The sequence below is a fragment of the Streptopelia decaocto genome, assembly GCF_964273445.1.
Source record: "Streptopelia decaocto genome assembly, chromosome: 1".
NCBI lineage: Eukaryota > Metazoa > Chordata > Aves > Columbiformes > Columbidae > Streptopelia > Streptopelia decaocto.
In genome coordinates this window covers 178,580,093-178,607,784 of record NC_138663.1, presented here as the reverse complement: position 1 = coordinate 178,607,784, position 27,692 = coordinate 178,580,093, and positions in this window count along the sequence as shown.

Genomic DNA, 27,692 nt, shown 5'->3' with positions numbered 1-27,692 from the left:
TGACTTGATATTCAGTTTTAACTCCACGCTGTCATAGCAGCAGTGCTCAACTCCTTAACAAAGGAGCAATACCACCTACTTCCCTATGCAATATATTTAGATTTCAGTGACAAACAGCCACACCTAAATTCAAAGTGTTATTATAAAATCTTAGCACCAGTAATAAAGAAAAGCACTGCACCCAGCTGAAACTGTAAAGAGAATGTAGATAGTGTTGCAATTATCTCATTTGTAAATTGAGCAGGACATGGCTGGTAGCAAATTTTATGTGAAGTAAGTGTTGTAGGATTTTTAAATGACCATAAGTAGTCAGGGCATTTGCTCTGAGTGTATTGTGCAAGATGGAATAAATGGCGGAATGATTTGGGCTTTTAAAACTAGGCTGAATAAAATGCTACAAGATATCCTGCATGGGTGGGCTCACTCTGACAGGCAGATGCATTCAGGAACATAACGTGTCTTGTATGGCTCTGATTTATATGACTTTGTGAAGGTGCCTAAGGGCTGGTTTACACACAAGCTATCACTGTTTTAATTAAACCTGTTTTCAGTCTAGGATTTTCAGTTCAGAATAAAAGTTACTGTCATCAAGACAGCTAAAAAATGTCAGGCTCTGCTTTATGCATCCCACTGTAGGTGTCTTAAGTGAAGCGGCACAGCTCTGCAGGTATTGTACATATGGAAAATAGAGAGGTAAGCACTTCCAGAGCAAATGTACTGAATTCCCTTGGGAAAAGGTCTAATTCTCTCCACTGACTCCAGGGCATGAGGAAATGAAGTCCTTCACTTAGGCAGCTGGAATGAGAGACCCCAAGTAGATAAGTAGTATCTCCTCTTGTTTGTGCAATTTTCTTTTTATTTTATTTATTTATTTTTTTTTTCCTGTGTCTAACTGTCCTTTCACTGTTTATATCCAAATTGGCGCTATTAGGTGGAAATCAGAACCACAAATGCAAGTGATCTGGAAAAGACATGGAGAATAGCCTAGATATGAAATGAGGAATAACGATAGCTTACTAAAATATCTGTAGAGAAATTCAAGAAAAAGTCAGGAAAAAACAGGAAATAAAGGAACAATGAAATGGTGCAGATGATGACTTCAGGAAGGTGTCGCTGGAGGTCCTGTGAATGCAATATAGAGGGGGTTTTTATCACATTTATCGGCTGATCCTGGAGTTTTCAGAGAAGTCAAAGCGAGTGAGACAGGCAACTTAATAAGATTTTGGCACATAATTTTCTTTCAGAAAAATCTTGCCTTCAATATCTAAGTGAGAAAGTATATTGTATTCATGTACATATATATTTATGTACATGCGCACATAAGCCACATGTATATCTGCGTACACATATGTACTTGTATATACACCCTATGCACACAAATATAAAATGTTTATTCAGTAAGTTTATGTGAATAGTAACTGAGTATGCATATATATATACCTCCCTGTGTTTTATATGAAAGTACTACCCTAAATTCACTAGAGTTTCTAGGAAAAAAAAAAAATAAATTGCAGCTAGGCATCAAAAACGCCACTTGGACTATTAGCACTGAACTCTTAGCAGGGGGATTCAACTCAGTCTCCTGGTCCGAGTTTGTCTAGTTCTCTGTGAGGCTGTGAGCTCCCCTGTTTCCCTTGGTGGTTCACATTCTGCCTGCACAGATGTGCAAAGGCTCTGGGTGCCCATCTCCTGCCTCAGTGTCCCTTGGATTTCTTGCATCCCCGTGTCTGGTCTGGCAGACATGATCTGAGCCACTTGGCAGGTGGAAGGGTCTTTACACAAAATACAGAGCTCAGAGAGGTAGAAATAACCCTGAGAGTGAAGCACTAATCTCAGAATCATTAGGCTTGGTTTAAGTCTTCTTTTTCAGAGGTTCACATCTATGTTGCCTCATAGATAAAAGCAGCAGACAGCAATATTAGAGGGCTCTTTCTGCTTCTGAACACAGTCACATCTACATGCAGGAGTGCTTGTGGTCTAAGCCAATGTCAATGTCCTTCACTTGTACTGCTCAGGGTTAATGCTCTCTGTGCTGGCCTTCAGGGACTTCTGGACTCATTGCAGGCTTAATATTTAGAATACCTAAAATAGAGAGCTGGAAATATCTAAAATGGAACTGGAGGACTGGACTTGATGCAGTCTCACCCATGCCACTGCTGAGGTCTTAAACAGGAGGGTCAAGAGGAGGAGGGAACAAGTATAATAGAAAATAGGTTGTTTCACTTCAAAGGAAGTTCCCAGGCAAAAGTACAAGTAGATGGTCAGGTTGTTGGAGAGAAGTGAAGAGGTAAAACCCTTTGGCATTCACAATATTTGTGTCTAAAAGCTATGGGACTAGAATAAGGGAAGTTGTGAAGATTCAGTTATAGACATTTTACAGCTCTCTTTCCTCATGAATAATGTGTATCATCACCCTTGTCGAAAAGAGGTGAGAGCAGAAAACCTTAATGGGAGTGATCAACGGTAGCCAAAAGTCTGGCCCAGCTATTTTATAGAATGAGATATTACAGTCTGGGGAGGGACTGGCTGTGAAAAAGGGTGTAGGGAAACATGAACATGACAGAAATAGTAAATAGACAATAATTACATAGTGTAACACAAGTGGAGGGGCACTCAGCGAAGTTGTCTGGGAAACTTTCAACAAACAAAGTGTTTTTCACATCATTAAATTATGGAACTTATTGTCACAGGGTACTGGGAGAGCCCAGGCTTAAATAAGATGAGGGAAGACAACAACACATTAGTGGGGAAAATATCTATTGCAGCCTATTCCAGTGGTAACAAAAAGGTCTATTAAGCCTTAGAATCTGATATAACTTGTGGCTGAGGAAGACCCTAAGCTGCTGACAGTGGGAAGCAGGGACGGTTTGCTATTGATGTACTTTTTCTTTCTTTCCTAATGTCTTTCACAAAGCCTCTGCTATTGATTGTTGTCAAAAACAAGAACTAGGTTGAGCATGGCTTTGGTCTAATTCAGTAGTGCTCTTCTTATGTTCTTGTAATTGAAATCACATAATCCTGAGAACTGCTAGTTTTAATACTGGAAAGTGAATATTTCACATATTTTTCCTGTTGCCTGGATAGCACAGCATACTGCCATGCATGAAGTGTGCCAATAATCCCATTTAACTCTCCTTATTCCACAGAGGATTCAAAATCAAGACAACAGCTCCAGGCACTTAAAATACCATGTAGGAAACCCAAATAAAGGGCAGTGATCAGAGAAAACCCCTTCTAAGCTGCTTGGGCTTGATTGAAATGTTCCTGCTTATGTCCCGGAGTGTCACTGAGATTTTGGAGTAAACTCCCTTGGTGCTTACCTCTTATGATGGAGGATCTAGCAGTTATAATTGTTGGCTTAAAGCAAAAGACATGCCACAGGTAACTTAAACCAACCTAAGTGACACAAGAGGCAGTTTGTTCCTACTCGTTCCCCTTCCAATCCTGGGCATATGGTCCCATGACTTCCCAGTGCAAGCACAAGCATTTCTGTGGCTGTACAGTCTGCTCAATCAGCAAAATGATAACTGTATGGTTACCTGAGTGCTAATGAGCAGAAATGCAGATCACAGGCTAAAATCACTATTTTTGAGAACAATGAGGCTTTATATTTGCTTAGAGCACTTGTGAAAACATGTATACTAGCTCTCATAAGATCTAATTGCTAAGCATGCTTGGTCCAAGATGGAATTGTTTGTATGACATTGATTTCAGTTACGAACTTGTGGAGTTAATGATAATTTTTACAGTACATACTGTGTGGAGCATTTGGTCAGGAAGCAGGAGACCAAGGATTTAAATTAATGTTCACATTATTCAGATTAAGATGGAGGATTGTCCAGCTGAGAAGGATATCCCTGCTCTAAAACAAAGAGACATCCTTAAGAAAATCCCCCACATCCTTCCTGTTTAAAGCAGGGGTGAAAAATTTACAGGGTCAGAAGAGGTGAGACATAGTATATTTCGAGCTTAGACATTAGAGGCCTCAACAGGGGGTGGAAAAGCCTCTTTGTTTTTTTCCCTCCAGTGCTGATGTGGGTAGGATGTGCATGCACCATCCTGTAACTGTGGCTGGATACAGAGTTGTCCCTATTTGCAGTTACAAAATCAGACTCTTTTCTTCCTTTGGGTGCTATGAATTCTGCATGTCTGGCTGCACAGAAATTCAGCTTGAACAGATGTGGAGGCACCTTTCTATCCAGGTGAGCCTACAGATGGCAGTTCATGCACCCTCCAGTACTTCTGGGAAGTATAAATTCAAACCCTCTTAGTCCGAGGAAGACTCTGAACTCAACTTTACCATTTCCTGGATAAGTTGTGCAGAAGAGAGATGTTGCAGAGACCTTTTCCTTGAGGGAAATCCATATGCTTGAGCTAGGATCAGGTTTCAGGTTCTGAATTGTACCCTGAGATAAACGCTCTAGTCTAAGCAAGGGGTGATGTTTCAAATGCATCTTTCCCTTAGGCTTTGTCTGTCGTGGCAGGCTGCAGTGCAGGAACCAAGTCATCTCTCATTTTAATGAAAGGGAACTCAAGTGTCCGAGGCATCTGACTGGAGTGAGGCACCCAAGCATCCCACCACTGAGCCTTGCACCATGAAACTGCCCCAGCCAAATGCACAGGAGTGCAGTCTACCGACAAGGGCCTTCACAGAAGGAGTGGAAGAATTTTAATTAACCAGATTCCAGCTACTGTAACACCCAAATCCAGGTTTTAATTGGGTCTTGAGTGTGTCCCCTTGAGTGCTGAAGGCTACAGCTTGCTCGGGAAAGCCCCGTGACTGTCACTCACATAGAAAGAACACCTCGGCTGTATTAGTACACGAGGCAAGTCTTCCCAGTAATTGAATGGGCTTGTGAGGAAGCTTCCAAAGAAATTTAATTGCATGTAAGGATACCTGTTTACCCAGAAAATGAACATAAAGACAGAAAAATTTAAAAAGAGCTAAGTATTTTTATGTTAGGAATAAAGCCAGGTTCAGCAGTGTAGTAAAGATATTGCCATAATTCTCTTATAAGAATTAAAAAAAGGGATGTCTATTTGGTGAATATTTGTATTTTTAAAAATAATGGTAATTAAAACTGTAAGAAAAGAGGTAGTGGGAGGACGTTGTATACCTCCTATTCCTTGGATGAAAATCACAAGCTTGAAATGCTATCATCAAAGATAAAAGGCTTGTTGTGTTGGCAACTTTACAGTCACTCTTCAAGCCTGTCAGATAGTCATGCTGTGGCATCAGCCATTGTTCTTCTGGAGGCCTCCTTCTTCTCTAACTTGACAGAAAAGAATCTGTCATCTTTTAAATTATATTCCCTTCCCAAATTAAAAGGAGGGCAAGAATTGGCAGATCCCTCTTCAGGTGAGAGAAAACATGTATTATTTATATACCTCTTTTAACCCTGCTGCTGTTACATCTGATTGCAGAAAAACCCAACAAGCTGCCACCCACTATAAAAAAATAAATAACATTGAAATTGCTGCTTTGTATTGAATTAAAATATTGGAAATGCAAAGCTCTACCTTGATGTTGGGATCAAGGGAAGATGCATTTGTGTTGCTGCGATCATGAGACAGAACCCATTCTTTTCAAAGTAATTGGCTGCCTGCTGTCAGAAGTCCTAGAGGAAAGTTTGGCATGTTTGTTCAGAGCTGCATTGTCTTGCTGTATTTATTTAGACTAGGATGCTGCCTATAGCTGGACCACTTCAGTCAGAAGTAAATATCTACTCACAACCCGGCTACTGAGTTTTGAGTATGTGCATGTGGTCTTGCTTATATCGTGCAATGTATTTTTTCCAGTTTTGTGCCTTTAAGCTGTTTTGGTTGGGAAGACAACTAAAACGCACCCCTGCAAACATGGAGTAAACTGAATTCTGAAAGATTTCCACTTCAAAATTTACAACAGAGACTTCTGAAATCCTTGTTTAGAAGAGGTTTGGAGGAGAGATGTGGCCTCAAAGCAGCTCAAATGCCTCATCTCTGTCTAGAAGCTCAGAAATAAATCTCACGCACCATCTGGCAGGGAAAAGTAGCAGACACAGACTGTGGAGAGGAAAGGAGCCATTGACCAAATGTTTCCCACTTAAGTATCATTCAGTGGATATTTGCCCCCTTCTCACCCTGGGAGCTCAGATTACCCAGTGAACTTCTTTGCCAAGGTACCACATGTGTGTGTACTCAAGGTGCAAGATTTCAAGCAAAGCTATTGACAGCTGATAGTTAACAAACAAAGAACAAAACCCCCCAAAACAACAACAACAAAAAACGCAGCAAAACATTTGACTAGTTCCAGTGAAACTTCAAGTGATGAACAATATAGAATAGAGCTGAAGTTTTGCATGAAATCATGAAGCAATTATAATCAAAAGAAGCTTGAAGAGATACGATATGAAATACTGGCATTCCCCTGGGATAAAATAGTCCTGCAGGGCTCTTCCTGACTCATGAGTCTGTAGTGAATTGAAGGAGGAAAATAGGACATATCCGCTGATAAAACAGATAAATAATATTATGGACCAACCCGCCTTCTGCTGTAAATGTGTTCCTCATATTGAAGGGGCATATTCTGCCCTCATCTCCACCCTGAATCATTGGATTTTTGAAATGTAGCCTAAAAGTAAAATGATAACCAGAGGCTATGTCTGATATTATTAGCATCCTCCTAGCATCCAGAATTATTTTTCATGGTGAGACAAGGAGAATATCAGTATTACTGTGTTTTTTTTTTTTTGTGCATACACAGTTGTTTTTTTTTTTCATATTATGAAAAGAGTTTCTGAATTTTGAGCTCTAGAAATTCAGGAAAAAATATATTTAACTGCCTTGTGCATATGACAAAATTTCTCCATCAACCGGCTACTCTGTACCTTTCCCTAATTTCAGATATCTAAAAATAAATAGACTAACTCTGGGCCAGTAATCTAGATACTCCCTCTATTTAATGGAGAGAAATAGACATCTCCAAAATATGACACATTTCAGACTATGCTAACAAACTTGACTGGGTGAGTCATTCCTGGTCACCCCCATCCTGGTACAGATACTTTCTAGGAATTGGATGGAGAACATTAGGCACTGAAGACTTTACAGCAGACATAATAATTTCAGTTCCAAATTCAGGTCATTACTATGAACCTGGTCTAGATTCAATTAGTGACCTGCTATAGAGGTGAAAGTCTGAATAGCCCATTGGTAATTCCTTGAGTTATTTTGTCTCCCATAGCAATATTGTTTACCTTGAAGCCTGTTCTTCTAAACTACTGATTTATATTTCAGCTGAGTGCAAGCAGGATTTTAATCATTAAGTGTAATAACAGCCTTTGTTCTTATAGGGTAAAATCAGCTCAATCCGTATCCAGTAAAGAAGCCTGAGTAATTGAAATAGAAGCGCACTACTCCATCACTTCAGGCATGCAACAATAATAGCTAATAGTAAAAGATGAAATATCTCATCCCCTTAGAGACATTCGAGTAATTTGTAGGCCAACAAAAAAATCATCTGTAGCAGCTTTTTGAAGAAGGCAAGATGGTTTCTCTCTATTTGTATATCTTGATTTACGCTTTGGATTGTCTTACTAATCTCTTTGCTGGGAGTAGCTTTGCACAAGATATCTATAACTAGGCAAATTATGCACACAGGTTCACACAGTCTCACTTGTGCCCATATGCACTCACATACTTCTCTCATAAGGACCATACTGTAAAATCAATGCTTTTGAGATAATAATTTGAACTCTATAGAACAGAATGTGTCAGAGCAAGGACGCTTATTTAAATAACTGAATTTCAAGATGTTACTTCACTTTTTTACTTTTTTTGACAGTAAAGATATCAAAGCAAAAGCACTTGTGCTCAATAAGGAAAAAATCCACAGATCTGGTAACTGCAGCTGGCAGAATCTAACTGTTGCTTCCGTGGCAAAAATAATGAAACCAAGGCATTAAGTCCAGCTACCTAGATGGTAACAGACCTCTGTGTACAAGAGTAAGTTTTGTTGGATGCAGCTGAAATGTGGGCCACAGTTTGCCTGATTCAGGCACTGATTCACACAGAACCTTTAGGTAATTATTTCAGTTGTGCTGCAGGATGTTTCTAAAGAGTGCTGTGTACTCCAAGGGCAGAGGTGGATTGTCCTGAAGGTTTTAGGGGTAGAACAATTCCAGCCAACTGAGTTGTCTATTTCTGGAAAAGCAGGTTTCCTCCTCAAGAAGTCTTAACTGGCACCCTACCTCTCTCCAGGGAACACTGAAAATTCCCATAGAAAAACTGCTTCACCTGGCAATTTAAATGCAAGTACAAGGCAGAGGCATCTGAGTTAGCTGGATTAGATCAGTCTCTATTACAAAATCAAAATACTCAGGTGGGTTCTGGACTTACTGTAGACCTTTGGCTACTCTCTGGATTCATACAAGCAAAAGTATTTCCTTTTGCCCAGTTAGATTGTGGAAGCTTTTGGAAGATTCAGAGATATGCACCGTGTATCATCCAGTTCATCATTACCTATACTCTTATCTAATAGCTTAATTAGTTTTCTGAGACAACATAAAAGGCTTTTTTCCACAGTACCTTGTTTTGCCAGCATGGGAAGGAAAGTGTGCTCGGGTTACATGTGGATATAGGAAGAACAATGACTCTGAGAGTGCAAGCACATCGTCAAGAAAAAGATAAAATGGAATAAAGAGTGGTTCATTTGGGGAAAAATAAAAAGCAGGTAGTCAATAAATTTAGATGTCTAATTTAGGTGTGAATGAATGCAAGGGAATAGGTAATTTTGAAAATACTTGAAAATACAAAGATTGAATGCTTTTTTAGGTTGCATGTAGAAAACCAAGACTATGGCATCGAGACAGCAGTGTCTCTGGGTGAGTTTCATGTCACCTAATTCTAGGGGCTGGGTATATCTCCAGATTGGGTTTGTAAGGATGCCTTCCACAAGCAGGTGAGGTTGCCTGAGATTCAGTACATGCAATGAAGATCTCTTTTTCTGATCAGTTACCCCCATGCAGGTGTCTACTACCACTTGAGAAGCCCTAAGGCAAGGGTGTAAAACTCATATTCACTGCAGGGGGGGGTGGGAGGGCACTTCAGCCTCCCAGTTGCCTTCAAAGGGTTGAATGTGATTTTAGGACTGATTCACTCGTCTATATTAAGCTATCACCTGTGGCAATTTGAGATGCTGAGATTCTCAGATGGGAATGACAAATTTTGGGACTGTATAAATGTAGGAGTAGTTACATTTATACAGTCCTAAAATCACATTCAGCTCCTTGAAGGCAACTGCGAGGCTGATGTTGACCCCCAGTGAAAATGAGTTTGACACCCCTGCTAAGGTACAGTGCTTGGTGTCCAGCTGCTCTCCAATTGACAACAGGTCCTCCACAGGTTCCTTGTCTCATTTGCCATTCCCATCTGACAATCTCAGGTATCTTACAGCATCTCAAATTGCCACAGATGATAGCTTAATATAGACGAGTGAATCCTACTCAAAATGTATTTAATATGGGTGAAACCAAGCATACTGAAGCAATAGGCAGGACAGTCTGCATGAAGGAGTCTATCTACCACCCTATGACTACGAGAAAGATGGAGTGGTATAAGCAGAAATGAAATAATTAAGAAAGAAAATTCTGACAACAATTTCTAAAGAGGGAATGCTATTAGGATTATGGAAAAGTCTTGCTAGGTAAATTACATCAGCACCTGGCACTTTAAAATTTTGATAGCATAAAGAAAAAGTGATTTTCAACTAATTTGCATTGTAAATACTCACTTTACATAAATGTCTTCTGCTCCCCCTCTCTGATAACTGTATTTGTCCAAATTATTTATTGCAAATGAAATAGGAGATGAACTCAACTATTTTTCCCTGTTTATAAATCATTTTCAAGCTCATCTTAATTTGTATGGAAGTATTCATTGTGCATAAGTATTTGCCAACTAGTTTATGAGGACAAATTACAGATGACAACTTCTTCATGAACACTTATTTCAACTCTTTATTACTCCTGAGTTGTGATTAGTCATCCATACCACATGGTATTGAACTGACTGTTACTTTTTAATCAAGAAAACAATGATTAATGATGGCAATTAACTGATAATGAGAAACAAGAATAATGCGAAGTTCAGGACTCACAAACATTTTAAAATAAACCAGCAAGCATTCAAAGACACACCGGCAACCAATACTAGCCTCTTTTGAGTGTGACTTGCTTAATATGTTTGTTGATGAAACATGCATCCTCTCCAGGTATTATTCTTAAAAATTCATACTGGCATTGCTACATCTAGAAGTAATTTTGGGGGAGCACTTAAGTAGTTCATTGTTCCATGTTGTATCTTCTCAGTTTCAAGATGAAGGATTTTGTTAATGGTGAATGGATTTTGTTAATATATTTCCCTCTGTGGCCTGCGATACTCTTAGATGTAGTCTTCTGGGGGCTTTCCGAAGTCTCATCTTGCACAGAATGTGTTAATCTCCAGTTTTGATCCTGGCTGGAGCTATACCAAAACAGAAAAAAATATCAACAACAAAAGACAAGTAGCAGCTGTGCTGGTTGCAGACAAACACTTGTTATTTTTAATTTACTTGGTTGAAATAGCCACTGGGAACCCTGGAAGAACCTTGTTCTGGGCTGTAAGGAGCAGAAGGTGTCACTGCTCAAAGAGTGACTGATGCTTCGTGGTTGTGACAGAAGCAGCTCTAAGCACTGTCATTCGAGCACCACTGCACTACGAAATATGTTGTAGAAATAAACTTGCCTTGGCAGCAAAATGGATAAAAGTACCTTGTGTATCTTCTAACAACTCTTCTTCCTCTGATTTCGGAAAGAAACTATACATAAAAAACTTGTATCAGTGATATTTCTGTTAACAGTATTTTTCTTGACAAAGACAGCTTTGACCTTTTTTCAGATAAGTTGAGGGGGGGTGGGTGGAACTGGAACAGAATATCCATTTACAATCTCTACAATCTCTCTGTTTACAAACACAGAATCTCCTTTGATAGTGACACTATGGAAAAAAAAAAACCCAACCTGACTACACTTGCTAGATGACAAAAATCCAGAAGAATATGGAGCCACCAGAGAAACAGTGGAGCAATCGACACTGGGGAAGCAGAATGAAGCCCTTCTTTCTCACTCCCTTACTGCCCAGTGTATTGGGACCAAAACCCTGTGAGCACAGACAGATGAGCCAACTAGATCATGAGTCCATTGCAAATTTTATAAAAAGATTTTACTTAATTAGGTAAAAAAAGGAGATACATACAATATCTTTCTGTAGATACACCAACATTGTAGTTTGGCTGTGCAATTTCTGTCACCCCAGGCACAAAGAACAGCCTTAAACACGACATTTCCCCCCAAAACACACCTGCCCTCAAAAAAACCCAAAACAAACCAGAAGCAACCTCAATGCCATTATAGTGGAGATGCTATCATATAAATATTCATATGGGCTGAAGTAACCCATATGAAGTACCTGAGTACTTAATTGCTGATAAATTTACCATGACATCCTTATTACTAATTCCTGACACGTTACATGAAATGCTGCAAACAAAAAAAAAAATGAAGTCCAGTTCCAGAGAAGGTATTTGTTGTATTTTAACCCCAACTGGCAACAAAGCCCCACATAGCTGCTCACTCACTTATCCCCAGTGGGATGGTGGAGCAAATCAAAAGAGTAAAAGTGAGAAAATTCATGGGTTGAGATAAAGGCAGTTTAATAAGTATAGCAAAACTCAGACATGCAAGCAAAGCAGAACAAGGAATTCATTCACTACTTCCCATCAGCAAGCAGATGTTCAGCCATCTCCAAAAAAGCAAGGCTCCATCATGATAATGGTTGCTTAGGAAGACAAACTGCTATAATTCTGAATGTCCCTCTCTTCTTCTTTCCCCAGTTTTATATATGGAGCATGATGTCATATGGTATGGCACATCCCTTTGGTCATTTGGGGTCAGCTGTCCTGGCTATGTTTCCTCCCAACTTCTTGTGTACCCCCAGCCTACTCACTGGTGGGGTGGTGTGAGAAAGAAAAAAAGGCCTTGACTTTCTGTAAGCACTGCTCAGCAATAGCTAAAACATCTCTGTATTGTCAACACTGTTTCCAGAACAAATCAAAAACATAGCCCCATTTTAGCTCCTGTGAAGAAAACTAACTCTACCCCAGCCAAAACCAGCACAGCATTTCTGAAACATCTCTTCTTAAGACAAGCTAAGGAATCAAGTGCAGTGGACCATGAATCATGAATGAGGAGCCTAGGGAAGATTATAAGATTGGGATAACTGAGTAACTGATATTCCTGAATAAATTCATTTAAGCTCCACCAAGTCAAAGTGCCAGGACTTCTTCCACCGAAGATGGGAGTGCTGTGTTTAGCAGCTCTTGAAAGTTTTTTCTTCCATGGATTTTGGCTGTCAATCTTTGAAGCTTGCTAAAATTTTAGTATCTGTACTATCATGTGACAGAGGTTCCTCAGTTCACCTATGTATGGTACAAAGAAATATTTGTCCGAGCCCTGCATCACCAGAACTACTTCCCCAGCCCTGGCTTCCTGCTTTGAACTCCCTCAGACCTGCTTCGACTTCCCTCAGACCCGCTTCGTCACTACAACCCTGTTTGGGAGTCACTGGGCTCTTGGATGACCCTTGGTCCCCAGACCTGCTCTGCTTGGCTGTGTCCCTGTCAGTGAGAACATTGTCCCTTCCTGCCTGCCTTGCTGCTACCCTCTACTCACCACCCTCTACTCTCAGCCTTTCTTCTCCTGCGAAGCAGCTCTGGCTGTGCCCTGGCAGTGTCCCACTTGGTCTGTTTTGGACCTCTCATATGCCAGTTCCCCTGGATGTCCTTTGGTTGCTGTCATGGAAAGGACAGGAAAGGAAAGTGATAAGTCAATTCCTCTTCATCTTTGTGGGATTTTACAGCCTAATTTCTAAGTGAACCTCAGTTTCCCCATACATAAATTAAGAATAAGGTCCTTGCTTTCCTCTGTTAAATAGTTTGTGATCTAAGGATGAAAAGTGTTCTGTAGGAGGTGCCTAGGCCAAGACCTTGAGGCATCTCCCACTGGAACCAGTACGAGTAGACACCTGGGTACCTGTGTGGAACTGGCTCCTACTATAGCTATGTTATAATGATGGAGAGTTAATTTTCCCTAGCTTCAGTAGTTCTAAATAATAGGCATTTAATATAAATTAGTCAACTGAGATACATGAGTAGTTTTAGCCCACCTTATAATCCCCATGGTGTCCACAAAGAGAACCTAAATTAATTACTTAGATGGCCAGACCGAGCTGGTTGTTTTATGCTCAGTGTCAGAAAGTTAATGGCTAATTTACTTGTGTCCAGACTGATGGATCCAGTATTAGCCTTTGCTAATAAGTAAAGTATTTGGTTATAAATCATTAGAATACCAAATACTGTCCTGCTGCAGCCTTATAATGCTGCCGGTTTAGCATGTGTCTGAAAAGACGCTTTGGGTAAAAAAGTCTTAAAAGATTAGAGAGAAGATGAAGGTGATGTAATTCAAGAAATCATCTTCTGCATCTAGTCCAGGTATCAATTAATTCTGCTTTTTCCTTAATTTCCACCAGGTTAAAGAAAAGATGGCTTTGAATTGATAAAGGTGATTTGTTCTTACTGTGCTGTGCTTTAGTAATCTCAACTATTTTTTAACCTGCCATGAGGGCACTGATTATATGGCATATTTAGCTCTGTGTGAATCTGAATTATCTCCTTGGAATATACTTTATTAAAGAGAAGAGTATTTTTACTGATATCTTTCTTTTTAGCAGACTGAACCCACTGGTCCTCATTACAAAAGAACGTAATATCAAAGATTTTAATAGGAATATGAAGTAACATGACATTGAGACATACCCTATTTGTATGCTTTTGGTTAAGATTATTAACCCTGGTTCTGTTTCAAGGAACGAAGATAAAATTAAAACAAAGCCCCACAAACTCTGCCCTTCAGATTTATTTCTCAAATATATCAGTTCTTTCTTAATGGTTTCAGTTCCTGGTGTTTAAATCTTGAAGCTATTGCACATGACAGCATACAGCCATAAAATCTACAAAATGTGCAGACAGCAGAGAAATGCAAATCGTTTTCAGGTTTTACAGGAATCTGCACCAGGGAAAAAAAAATCAAACAGAAATTGTTTATCTCATAGGGAAAACAAAGGAGCAAAAGAGCAGAAGTTTTCAAGGTCTCGCAGAAGTTTATGCTCCCATTAAAACCAACCTCCTCACTGCTCACTGCATTGCATTCGGGGAGTTTGAAGCAGCCTCCCTGCGGTTTCATTTGTTCGCAAAACATGCTAATGACGGTTTCATGATTAGACCTAGCGAATATGAAATGTGAGGAGTGAGACTTGGGGAAGACTCGAGGAGGCAACTGAACCTGCGGTGTGCAACTCTGTATATTCACAGCTCTCTCCTCCTTCTGGCAGGGTCTGCCCGGGGGTCTTGTCCTCTTCTCTTTTCACAGAGCGGAGAGGAAGGAAGGCTTAGGCTGCCCCTAGGCTGGATTTTAGCCGCCGGTGGCTGCCGGGCAGGTGTCCCGACGCCTCCCTCCCGCTCCGGACAGCAGCGCCCAGCCCAGCCCCGCCGCTGGCTCCAAAGCAGAGCCCCGGGCTCCCTCTGTAGTTCGAGCGGGGAATTAGAGACACCTCCAGGAGCCGGTTCGTCATCCAGAAAAAAAGGGAGGGTGAGTCGCTTGTGTGTGTGTGTGTGCGTGCGTCTTTCAACAGGCTGGAGGGTCTTGGAGGCACTCCTGACCACCAGACGTGGAGGGGCAGCAGGTCTGTCTTCTCCAGGGCTCTGATGGGGAGATTCACCCCTGAGACTAAAGCAGGCTGCAGGGTGTGCGGCCCACGTCAGGTCAATGCCCCAGGGGACACATCTAAAGTATCTGCTATAGCTTGCCTGCCACTTCATGGGTGTAGCTTTGAACTTGCCTCAGAAAATGTCTTACTTTAAATTCCAGATGTCCTTCATTAGCACACACTGCTTTGTTTGGAGATGGTCGGTCACAGCACACGCAAGAAAACAAAAGGAAGACCATGGGAATCAGCCTGTGGGGGCATGATGCCCAGAGCAAGTCTGATCCTAGAGAAAATCAAAGAAAGTCCCAAAACAGCTAACAGAAAACTTCACTACCTCAGGCTTGATTATGGTAAAGACCAAGAGGTAAGTCACGCACTGTTGGCCCCTAATTGCTAAAACATCGTTGTCAAAAGCATATCTTGAAATGCTACAGTAGTTGTCAGCCCTGATGGGCTAAAAGAACTCTCCTGCCTCTATAAAGTTAAAAATGACATATTGGAAAATCAAATCATTCACAGATGGGAGATTTTCTGTATAGAGCTTATAGGATAAAGAAATATTCATGATTCCTATAAAAAGGATTTGTTCAAAGATAATTTTGCCACTGTTGCTAGGATCAGAGACTGACAAGTGCAGCAGAGCAACGGCTTCCCAGTAAGTGCACTAGTGCATAAAATCAGGCTGACTCAGGAACAGCCAGACAAACACAAGGGGCTGCACGACTCCTTTTGTTACCACTTCATAAAACTAAGTTTCTGCCACTGTCTACCTGTGACCGATCTCTTCAGTTCCATTGGTCATTGATTATTTGTGTTTCAGTACAAGCAGGAGAGTCCTCTCAGAAATCAGAGTAGGCTGAAACTTCTCTGCAGTTTTTGCGTTCTCTGTCTATGGACCTTATTTTTTGCCAGTTTCTAAAGAAAAGGTTAAACAGGGCGAATTTGGTGGTGACCTCAGAAAAAAAGGCTACCGAATGTCCAAATTACTGATTCCTCTGTGCTTCAGCTTCTCTGCCTATAAACTGAGGAAAATAGACTCGTTCACCCTGTAACTATGCAAATTATACTGCAGCTACATATTATGCAGATGTTCATGCCATGTTTATGTTTACTTGTTGAACTTTTCTTTAGTTCTTGCACTTCAGCCTTTTTAAAATCTGAAACTTGTTTGTGCCACGTTGATATTTAAATCTATGCAAAGGAATAAGCAACGCTATTTATCTCCTCTGGGAGAATCAAGCTGTTGTTTCATCCTTCATCTCTTCAACTAGAGGAAAAGTCTGCTTCCAATTTTAGGTAAATGTATCTATTTCTTAAAATTAACACTTGAAAATATTGTACTTTCTGCTCTTGTGGTGCCTGGAAAAAAAAAAAAAAGTTTAATGGTTTCCTTCTGTTTTTAGTGCTCATTCAGCTCCAGATCAATTGAGTGTGAAGGACAGTGGGAGAAGAGACAATGAATTTAATGACAGTCGTTCTGATTATCAGTGGAGAAAGGCTAAAGAAGCCACCTTCAGAGATGATGGAAAAACAGGTTGGAAAGTATAAAACTTAACATCTCAATTTTGGAGTGCAAGACATAAATGGAGGCAACGAACTGAAACAAACCTTATCGTGTTCCTTTCCAAAGCCCCTGAATGAAGAAAGGCAGGAATAGATTGAAAAGTGAGGTGCCTGACCCCATAGCTGCCAGTGTCCCTGACACCAGTGAAACATCTCAGTGATGTTCCTAAGGCATGAAATCATGAAAAAGCCTCAGTTCCATGTTAAACACTGTCAAACCCCGAACTCACTTGCTTCTAAGTGCTTCATTTTTGGATGCTTAGTTATGCACACTCAAGAGAAGCTGGAGAGTGAGCAAGTGCTGAACATTGCTTTGTAAAGGTTTCTTGAAGGTGAGCAGCAGAAAATGCAGACATTAAAATCATCAGGTACTCCTGAAATGTTTGGCCTATGTCTGTCCATGTATGTTGCAAAGTACATGTCATATGTGTGTGCACTGTAAAAAAGAAATTAGATCTATGAAAAGTTGAATTGCTGCTTGTTGAATCATATGTATTACATGGGTTTATGTTTATTACAGCTCCCTTCATAGAGGTGCTTGTAGCGTCCTAGTACAATATCTAGGATCCTAGCATAATTTCAGGAGATATCTCCTGCAAAATCAGTACAAAGTAATGTAGATATATTGTAAATATAATAAATTGCTTTTTTGGTAGAGTAAGAACACCTAAGAACTTCCTATTTTAAGTGTAATATCACTGATCCAAGCATCAGGTTGCTAAAAACCAGCCATTGCTATGAGAATATATCATTTGTAATTTAGTAAAACATACCAGATTGATGAATTCTAGAAAAATACATCATATTAATTGGAAGGACTTGAAAATGTTGCTTTCTTTCTAGGTACTGTATCTTCTGCAGAGGAAAAGACATATAAGGATGCAGAGAGCTATCACAGTTCTTATGCTCAACAGCTTAAAACAAGGAAAACATTTCCCCTGCATTATGAAAATGATTATACAATCGCATATTCTACAATGCCAATTTGTCAGCATATACCTCAATTTAGAAAGTCTAATTTTAATCGCCGGCAGCCAAAGCTGAAATAATGTTATTATCTCGTGCATATTCCTAAACCTGAAGGACTTCAGAAAGTTTTCTAAATTATGGGCGGACCAACCCAGGAACTGGGCTGTCAAGACAGCACAGAGGATTAAAACAACCTTCATAGAACACTTTACCCCTAAGTGCCTCTGAAATAGGAACACCATTCTGAAAGAGCAACGAAAAGCTATCACAGCGCATCATAAAAATGTGCTGGGTACTTTTGTCAGTCTTTATGAGAAGGGTTGCCGACTGAGAGGTGTAAATAAAATCCCAGCAAGATCTAATGTTACTTTAAAATAGAGCAAAAACAACCAGTGTCCAGACAAATCATCTTTCAAAAATCATCCTCTATACTTTGTCAATGAATCTAAGTGAAAACCATGCAAAAGTATGTAAGTAGTGCTGCTGGGAATTAAAAAGTAAATGAACCCAAGCCATGTCTTTATACTGAATTGATTACGTAAGTAAATAAAAAGATCTAAGAGTACATGTAGAGTCAAACATCTACAGTCAAACATGTCCTGAAGTACCTATAGTCTGATCTATGAGATAGCCTATCTATATTTTTTTCCTTTTTAAAAGTAGAATCGAATTGGCCTCAGGTCTGCATCTGAAACATTGCAGGTAGACCTTTATGCCCACATTGCTGAGTGAGGTCTGTGCTAACGTATGAGTAAAGGCTCCTGCATTAGGACTCTAAGAAAATAATAAAAATAGCTGCACTGTGTGAATGAGGAGTGTAGTCTATTTAGGAAACTATTTTACACAGACATATTTATGCACATGTGTCTCTATGTACACATAGGTAAAGCTTTTCAGTATTTCTTTTATTGATTTTATTTGGTCTGGCTGGGATGGAGTTAACATTCTTCACAGTAGCCCTTTTGGTGCTTTGTTTTGGACTTGTGGATAAAACAGTGTTGATAATGCAGCAATGGTTCGTCTATTACTGAACAGCACTGTTCAGTGAACAGCACCTGTTTGTAGTCATTTCAGATAAGGTTAACTCAATTTCCAAAGCACAATTTGAGAGCTGTTTAATAGAGATTTTAGTTAAAGACTAATTAAAATTGGCTACAAGGCAACAAACTACTGTTTTTGGCCAAACTGACCCAGGTGAAAATAATTTGAAGACAGGCTTGGGGTTCTCTACAGTTGAGGTAAATAATGGAGGAATAGAGCAAAAAAAAATTCTTTGTGAAAATGAACACTTTCTTCTGGTAGTTTCCTGGATCATTTTCTAAGGAATTGTTTTTCACAGTAGAAAGACATAATTCAAGCACTTCCCAACACCAAAAAAGGAGAATAATGTCCCAATATGATGTAAATGATAATGATCTGGGACCAGTAATTTATTTTAGTGGTTGAGTTAGGATGCTTTTTATGTACTACTTGGATAGCTTAAAGCACTGCAGGAGGTAGCTACATTTTTCCTGCATGTTCTTCTAAATGATATTATTTTTTAGCTTTTAGTTGCATTATGTGTACTTACTTAAAACAGGAACTTTAGTTTTCTTTTTTTTTTTTTTTTAAATTTTATTTTATTTTAAATTGAGAAGATTCTTGAATTAAAACCATGGAGTTAAATTCTGGCTTTTAACTTTATATGTGCTTAGCAGGGTGATATAAATTTTCAGAAATTCTGAAATTCAGCTCCTAATCAAAACTTCCCCTGGAAACAGCAAGGCAATTTGAAATCTTTTTCTCAGGGAAAATATATACATACTTGAATCTTAGTCTATAGTCACAAGTTTGGTCCACGTCCCCCACTAAATTTTCCAAGTCACTGCGAAAATTAGGTTGCTGTTAAATGGACTATTTCTTTAGTGTTTTCAGCCTTCTTCCAACTGAGTGTATATGAACACCCTTTGATAGGTTATGTGAATGTTAGCAACCTGTATGGTACAACAGGGACCAAGGCAAGGGTAATGTGGCTTGGTTGATATATGTGTTCTATCACAATATCAATATTAAATAAGATTTGATTGTCACAGTTGTCAGCCTAGTTTATTAAGGGAAGCCAGTTTACCTGAACAAGCCTGTGAAGTATGACAGTTTAGTTGCTGCCTCATTTGCAGTTGCAATGTCCCAGCTGAGACATTTATACATTAAGAGAAGGGTGGGATGAATAACTAGGATTGCGAGCCACTACAGTCATCCCATGGGAAGCAGCTGTCACTCTGGAATAAAACTCTTGGCTTGTTTGAAGAGTACATATAACATTTACTTTAGGGTGCTGTGGTGATTTATCTTAGCTACAATTTAGAGACCAAAGGTAATAAGTAAGGCTGGCAATTTCTACATACAGCCAATGACAAGAAGTAGGATCCTCCAGGGGACAATTCAGAGCATGCAAGTTAGATACGAGAGTAGCTGAAAATGGATGATGTGGTTACCTCTCTCTGTACCTTGTTTTCTTTTTCCATTAAAGACGGAATAATAGTATTTCTTTACTTTTTCTCCTCCTCCCCCACCTTTTCCTTACGAATGAATTGCTTTTCAGGTACAGCTTCCTCTAGCAGCACAAAGGTAATTTAAAATTTCCCATACATGCTTTATGTTCTAGGAGCCAACACATCCTGTGAGCAATGCATACTGGGAAGGAATCCTGCTCCTGTATGCATGTATTTGTATATCTTGGTATCATTAATGGGGATACTGGTTTTCCACTGCCTATTGTATTGATATGCTAGCTATCCTGTTTGATGGCTGAACTAAATTGGATTGATCTCTGTTGAAGAATTAATTTCTGAGATTTGTTGACAATGCATATAAGCCATAAAGACCTTAAGGGAGAATTTGTGGTTCAAATACTTTCCATAAAGCCCATATCATTTGGCTCAGCATAAAGCTGAAGGAATCCATTCTTAACCAACATAACCAGTGCATGCAGGCTTAGAGCTGGCATGCTAGGTACTATGACGACAATATAATAAAAGCAGGGAATCAGCTGCTGCTGAGCCTGTCAGCTAATTTGAATAAAAAACACTAATTGCTAAGTGTCTGTGCCTTCACCAGATGCTCAAGGGCTCATTAACCTCAATAGAATAGCAGACTCATTAGCAGGCTTGTCTATGGATTAACCATTCAAGGCTGATAGAGACTTACATTTGCCCAGGGCAGGTTAAATTAACTCCACACCTTCACATTAGTTTTATATTTTATAGAAAATGAAGGTTCTTTGGAAACATATTTCTGCAATTTCTTTTACTATCACAGCTCAACCAGGTTTAAGGAGGCCAGGAAGAGGTTTTACTGTGGCTTAATTAGTGTGTCAAAACTGTCATAGAAGAGACTTTTTCTCTAAAAATATCAGGAATGTAAGTAGTGGTTTGGAAGTTTTGCTCTTTTGTCCATCTGTCTTAAATATTGCTGGACAATCTGATGACAGTCTGGAAACATGTCTGAGATGACTGGGCTTCTGCCATTTCTGAGATCTAGAGTTGAGTTCTGGCAATTATTCTAGAACCAGCCCTGAGGCATACTTGTGTTTGAGATGCTTATAAAACAAGCTAAAAAATGGAGGCAAGGTTGAAAAGAAACACAAACCAATTAGTTTAAAATCATGGTGATAACTCCACCATTAACTCAACCTCTCCACCTGTCTTTCTTGATTCTTTTCCTCCCCAAAATTGCCAAGAGGAACCAAGTGTATCTTGGAGATAATAATAACTCTGTTCTCTGTGGGCTGAGAAGGAAAATATTGATCTGTTTGCAGATATAGGCCTAAAGCTGAAGCCTCCTTCAAAACACTGAACTTGATGCAGTGTTCAATTCATTATATAAATGAGGTTCATTTATTTAATTAGAAAACAAACAAGTAGATTCTTATTACTTGTTGCAAGTGACCATTAAAATAAAGATTAAAATAAAACGTATACAAACTAATATTTTTTTTCTATTTAGAAATAACTCTTTAAGTCAATGTAATTTTTATTGTCTTTATTCTTGCTTCGCACAGAACTAGGTTGTGAAGAGTCAAGCTTGACAACCAGTGCAGGTGCAAATTCTTTGTCTCTTTTGGACAGAAGGGAATCTCTGTCTGAGATACTGAATTCAAGTGTACACTTTGGTTGCATCAAAAATCAGGTGTCCTCAGTTCTTTACGTCATTGAAGGAGCCAGCTGGTTTTGAGAGGCTTTAGAGAAAGATCTTGACTGCTTAATTTTCTATACCTTTGTCAGCCAGGCAGGCGCTCTGTTTAGAGGCCTTCAAAGGTACCTGCCATTCCCTGGTGGCTATGCAGGGAACGTAGGCATGTGCTTTAGGAGCACTCTTTCACTAAGCAGCTGGAGCTTAGATACGAATAAGATGCTAGATTTGGTCAGATTAGTTCTCATCAGACATCATCTGCCTGGGGACACGAGGATAACACTGGCAGTAATTACTGACGACCAAAGCTGGTTTGCAATTTACAACTAAATTTATGTATTCTAATATAGCATGTTCTGTTGCACCTTTTTACTCTGTGTTAATCATGTCAATAAATCTGACGTAAGTAATCCACACAGAACCCTGCCAAGGGTGGAACAGTAAATGGTATCTGCTGCAGAAGCTGACTTCAGAGGTCTAAGGTGGATGCCTTAAAGCTGAAGCGGAACTGTTTAGAAAGAAACTGGAATCTGTGTTGGGTTGTAGGAGGAAAATATTGGCTACATCTTTACTGGTGAATTAGGTGATATCAAAGTGTTTTCCTGGGCTTGGCATTTGATCATCTGTATTGTCAGAGTGGTCTCTATTAGAGTTTTGGCCCAGGCCTGGTAGTCTTTCACACAATTCCCAGGCATTGTTTGGGAATTAACATAGGCCAGGGCTATTTCCAAGAGGCACATTGCATGTGGCCAGCCTTTTTTGGAAAGCAAGAGAGCTGACCTCCATGAGGAGGCAGGGCCCTTCGCACCAGCTGGCCTCAGGGCCTGAGGTCAGTCCTAGACATTTTCAGTTTACTGAGGTGGACACAGGCTCTTGGTGACTGCAGGTTTAGATCTTGAACTATACAGCTATCCCTGTAATGACGCTCTGCTTTAGTGCAAAGGACTGCACTGATCCTGAAGTGACCCACAATATTTTGCTATTGATTTCAGAGCCTTCAGCTTTAATGCTTGGTTGGTTTGTACACCTCTGCTCCTGCACTCACGTACTGTCAGAGCATTAGCTGTGAAGTCCGCTGGTACTGTCCTCTGATTCGAGTGGACGGTTTCAGTAAAGAAAGCACAAGGTAACTAAAGACACAGGTAGGAGTTTTGAAATGGACAAGAAGTACTTGTTGTTTTCAATTTTAATGTTGCTTACAAGCAAAGCCATCACTTATGAATAACAGTGAGTTGGCTCTCTTGTTACACGTTCTGAATGACACCTAACAATGTTTGCCTTTTGAAAAGGGCAGTTATATATTTCTTAAAGTAGGATATTTGTTTCCTGATTGGAAAGATAACAAGGATTATCTTTTTCATTCTTGTGCACATGTAAATATATGTAGGTAAGATTGTTTGTGAACAATACCACCTTCATTCACCAAGAGATGAGCAACCTCATGTCTTAGGAAATGGCTCTGAGGTATTCTCAAAAGTGTGATGACTGTGCTCTACCTGTCTAAGGAGAGGTCTCTTCTCTTCTCTCTTCTCTCTTCTATCAAGTCATTGAGTTTTTCAGCCCTTTGAATGATGGCCTGAGAGTTTTTGCTGTGTTGTAATTAGCCAGAGAAGGAGCACTTCACTTTTGAAGTTAGACCATATGTGCATTTGGTATTTGTGATATGCATGAAAATTAATTACACTTTGAATTTACTCAACACAAAGAAAAGCTAGTGAATCACAATTTGCAGTTCATTGAATAAATGTCAGTTATTGATTTCTGTGGTTGAGTACTAGTGAGGTAATGCCATGTTTGCTACTCATTAGAGGTGGCATGGTGCAATATATCATAAAATGTAATTAGGGGAACATCAATCATTTAAAATATGCAGCTAAGATTAAATATATTGCTATGCACGGAAAAATGAAAGGGCTCATTAACAACATAGTGTAATGTGACAGCAAGAGAGAGCTTGATTTTCCAAAAAGGAATCTTCCACTGTGTTGGAGATCATGACAAGCCTGTTCTTCATATTTTAATTAAGGTTTAAATCTGATTTTGCTTCTGCTGCTAGAACAGATGAACTTTCATGCATGCCATTTTGTCAAAAATATTTATGATAATGTTCGTTAACTGTTGATTAGTAGAACTTCTCATTAAGGCTCTTTTAAGACTGGGCAAGTGGCTTTTTGAATGGAGTATTCAGTTCATCTTTGCCAAGATCAGAAATGTGATTGTTTGATCGCAACTTACTCCAACAAATCTTCATGATTTTTTGAAATCTCACTTGCGTGTAGACTCAGTGAGTCAGGACAATGAGACACAGGGAGGGAGCAACAAATCAAAGCTTTGTCTTGCTGTGAGGGAACTTCTTCAAGGTGCAAGTGGAAAAGAAAAAAAAAAGCTGAGGAAAAGCTAGCATCTTAACAGCCTTCTGCTTCTTTCTTTAGCAACGCAAGTAAAATTTCAGTAAGGGTGGTTCTTGCAGCTTCGTATAGCATGATTCTAGTCTGTGAGCTGTTAGGAATGGCTGAAAAGTCGAATTCCTGTAGAGAAGGCTAATTTTAGCTCCCTATGCAGTGGAGGGATCCAATTCTTGTGAATGGTGTGAAAATGATCTTTTTACCCCTGCCTGCAGAGTCCCTCATCTGTTCTGTCCTAGGCTGTTCTTTCATCCAGGCTGCCAGGCTGAGGCAACAGCTGAGAAAAGAAGTCTCCTAGGAAGAGAAACAGTACCAAATAGCTTTGCTAATTCTGCCACTTGAAAAGCTTTAAATTTTTCCTTACCTGAGGGAGCAATGGGTTTTATAAGTAATCTAGTTGTAGGAAGTGTGGCTCTTCGAGCAAGGGCCTCATTATGCCATGTGCTGAATAGGAGGCAAAGGTCTTCTCCAGCAGAGACTTTTTTTTAATGATTCTTAGGTATTCAGACCCTGATTGTTATCCTAATATGAAGAAAACTATACTAGCATTTCCATTCACACTGGAAGTTTTTAGTTTTCAGATGTCCTTACTTGTCCTTTCCATTTCTACTTTCAAAGAAAAATAAAAAATAAGAAATCTGGCCACAACAGAATAGCTAAAACATAGATTCTAGCTGCAAATATATTCCTTCTCTTTTTCTCTGTTTCTCTTCCCTTCTCTCAGGGCTATATCTGTGTCAGCAGCTTAACTCACTGCCAAACTCCAAAAAGCTCCTGAGAAAGGCTTAGTCAATGCCCCTATGCCCCAACCCCTACCCCCAGGGTCCTTTGCTCAGTTAAAATGTAAAGCCATAGTAGGACTCATGGCATCAAGTCTGTGAGAGTTCAAGGAGTATCTGGACGATGCTCATAGTCATATGACTTAATTTTAGGCAGTTGTGTGAGGAACAAGGAGTTAGATTCACTGATCCTTATGTGTCCCTTCCAACTTGAGATGCCCTATGATTCTGACTCTGGCCCTCAAGGAACACTTGGGCTGGTGTCACGCCTGGAATCCAGGCCTCTGCCAGAGTTTTCCTGTGGATGCAAAAACATCCAGGACTTCAGTCCTAAACCGACTCATCTGTAGATCATGTTTTATTCACGTGAAATTCAGTCCCAGTAGCCATGTCTGTGCAAAAATGCTATTCCACCGATGTACCACGACCTTCTCCACCCTTTTGAATATAATGTCCTCCCACATTTTCTGTACTAGATTTTCCAGATCTCTACTCGTTCCTGTCGATATACCCATGTCTCTGCTGTGTTGATAGATTTTGATTTAGTCACCATAGGCTCCCTTTCTAGTCATAGGAGAAAGTGGTCTGACCAGTTTTAGATGAGACATACTTTGCAAAAGAGAAGTCACTCTAGCAGTGCCAGTTTTCTACCACTGACTATTTAGGGAACCAACATGACTGGCCTTAACACACAGTGCTTACACAGCACACAGCTACTTGTAGTCAGTGGAATCCCTGCTTGCAAATTGTTATTACCTTTTTATTTATTTATTTTTTTTTTTTTTTTTTTGCATAGCTACCTGTACAGACCAGGGCAAACAAAGAGACAAAAGTGCTTGCAGCTCTCACAATCCGCTCTGTTTCTCTCAGAAAGTGAAAGGGTTTGTGAAAAGCCACTGTAGCGGAAAATGAATCCAGGGCCCACGGTAGTGCTGCAGGTTCTCCTGCCACATTCTCACTCCTCCCCAGAACTTACCTTGTATCTGTTTGGATCTTTTTATTTTAAAGAAAAGCAGAAAGAGAGCCAAAGCAAACTGCAGATCGCAAAATGCTTCCTGTGATTCAGACAGTGTTGTCATGTGATAGGATATAAATTAGTGATGCTTGATCCTGCATCAAGACAGAGCTGAGCTTAGGTTTCTCAAAATCATGTCTGTTTGGACATAGCTTTTATGTAGGTATGCAGGGTAAGGACAATATGCATTACTCTCTCGTTTTTAGATGTTACCACTGAAACTCATATGCAGTTTCTTTAACTCTGGTAACTTTCACCCTCTGCTTGACAGGTAAATCACATGAAGCAAAGCAGCTTTTTGAGTCTTGAAAATCCCATTTTCTGGGTCCTCTCACCACATACTACCCAGAATAGTCTGAAACAAAACAAAATGTCCTTCATCTGCAATTCATTCTCTGCACTGTATTTTGTCCTCACCCTGATGTCTGTGGCTTTTCACCTTTTGGGTGTTTTCTCAAACAGGTACAGAAATGCCAAAGATCAGTAGACACAAAAGGCCCAGACATTGTGGATTTTTGAGTTTGGTCCAAATGTGGAGCTAGACTTGAATTCAAAAGGTACCTTTGCACCTACAGTAAGATGTTGATTGAGTCAAGGTGTCTCCCTTTAGAACTGCAGTTTTTAAAAAGCCTTCTCAGGTGCCTTCTGACTTACAAGAGCCTGAGTGACAAAGGCATCTCAGTATTGGATGTCAGCAGGTGAAAAGGACTGCTTGGAAGTATTGCAGTCTTGATAGGGCTGATGAGTTTTTCTTATCCCTTCTTTTTGCTTCTGTACAGAGCTTTATCCTGTGGTGTTCTTGGGTTGCCTAACAGATAGATCTTAGCTGAAAGCATAGGAATAAAAGGCATATATGGGACATGACTTCTGTGTAGAGTTACTTGAGGGAGAACACATCTGAGCATGTTCATGCAGCACAAAGCAGGAGTAAGAAATGACACTGTGTCAGAACACAGGGCAGAGAGCTGGGTTTCGTAACACATCGAGGAACACTGGCTCTTACTGAGCTCTTTATATACAGCTGTTGTAACACTGAGATTGTGCACATTTAAAGGGCTGTGGCTTGAGAAGGAAAGTTAGAGAAATCTCCATATCTTGGATATGAGTTTGGATTAAAATAGCATCCTAATGACTCTTGTTAAAAAACTAGGTCTGGCCCCGGGACTACAAAAACCCCCAGTTTTCCCTATTTTTATTCTAAGCCTGTTGTTTATCAGATTTTCTGGATTGTTTGATGCTGAGACAGTAGAGAAAATTTTAAACAAAATTTTTCAAGTTGAATAAAGTAATTTTTAATATTATAAATTGTTGTTCAAGCAGAATAGTAAATACTGCAAACTCTACCTTTACTGTATCTATAATAATATTTTACATGCACATGTAATGTACATCTGTGGTGTACTGGTCAATAGTGGTGCAGAAAGAAGTAAATTGATTGCCTATATAAATTCAGACCCAAGACAGTAATTGCATAATTAATGTGTATTGCACAGCTTTAGCTGAAAACTTACAAACCTCATCTACTTAGCAATATACATTTAAATAATGCTTCAGAATTCCAGGGAGACACTACGGTGTATGAATAAAATAACATTAATCCATGCCTAGTTGAGTTGAAAACACAGCCAGAATAGATGAATTTATTTAAAGCAATCCACGAATGTGCCCCAGTGCTTTCTTACGAAGTTAACCATGTAGAGAGCCTTTGTTAGTTTCCTTTTTATCTTTATTTTCAAATGAAAGGAGCAATTAAAGAAACCATTTAGCTAAATAAGGAAGAAAAGGCAAGGCAAAAAGAAAGATTGTGAGTCAGCTAGTCTTTCTGTATCATTCAACAGGCAGCAGACAGAAATTGGCAGCAAGCCATCGTTCTCCATAGGTGAAGGCAACAGTCTGAGCTCCACTGAACAATGACTTTTCCTAATGCATCAAAATTACAGTGACAACTGTGCT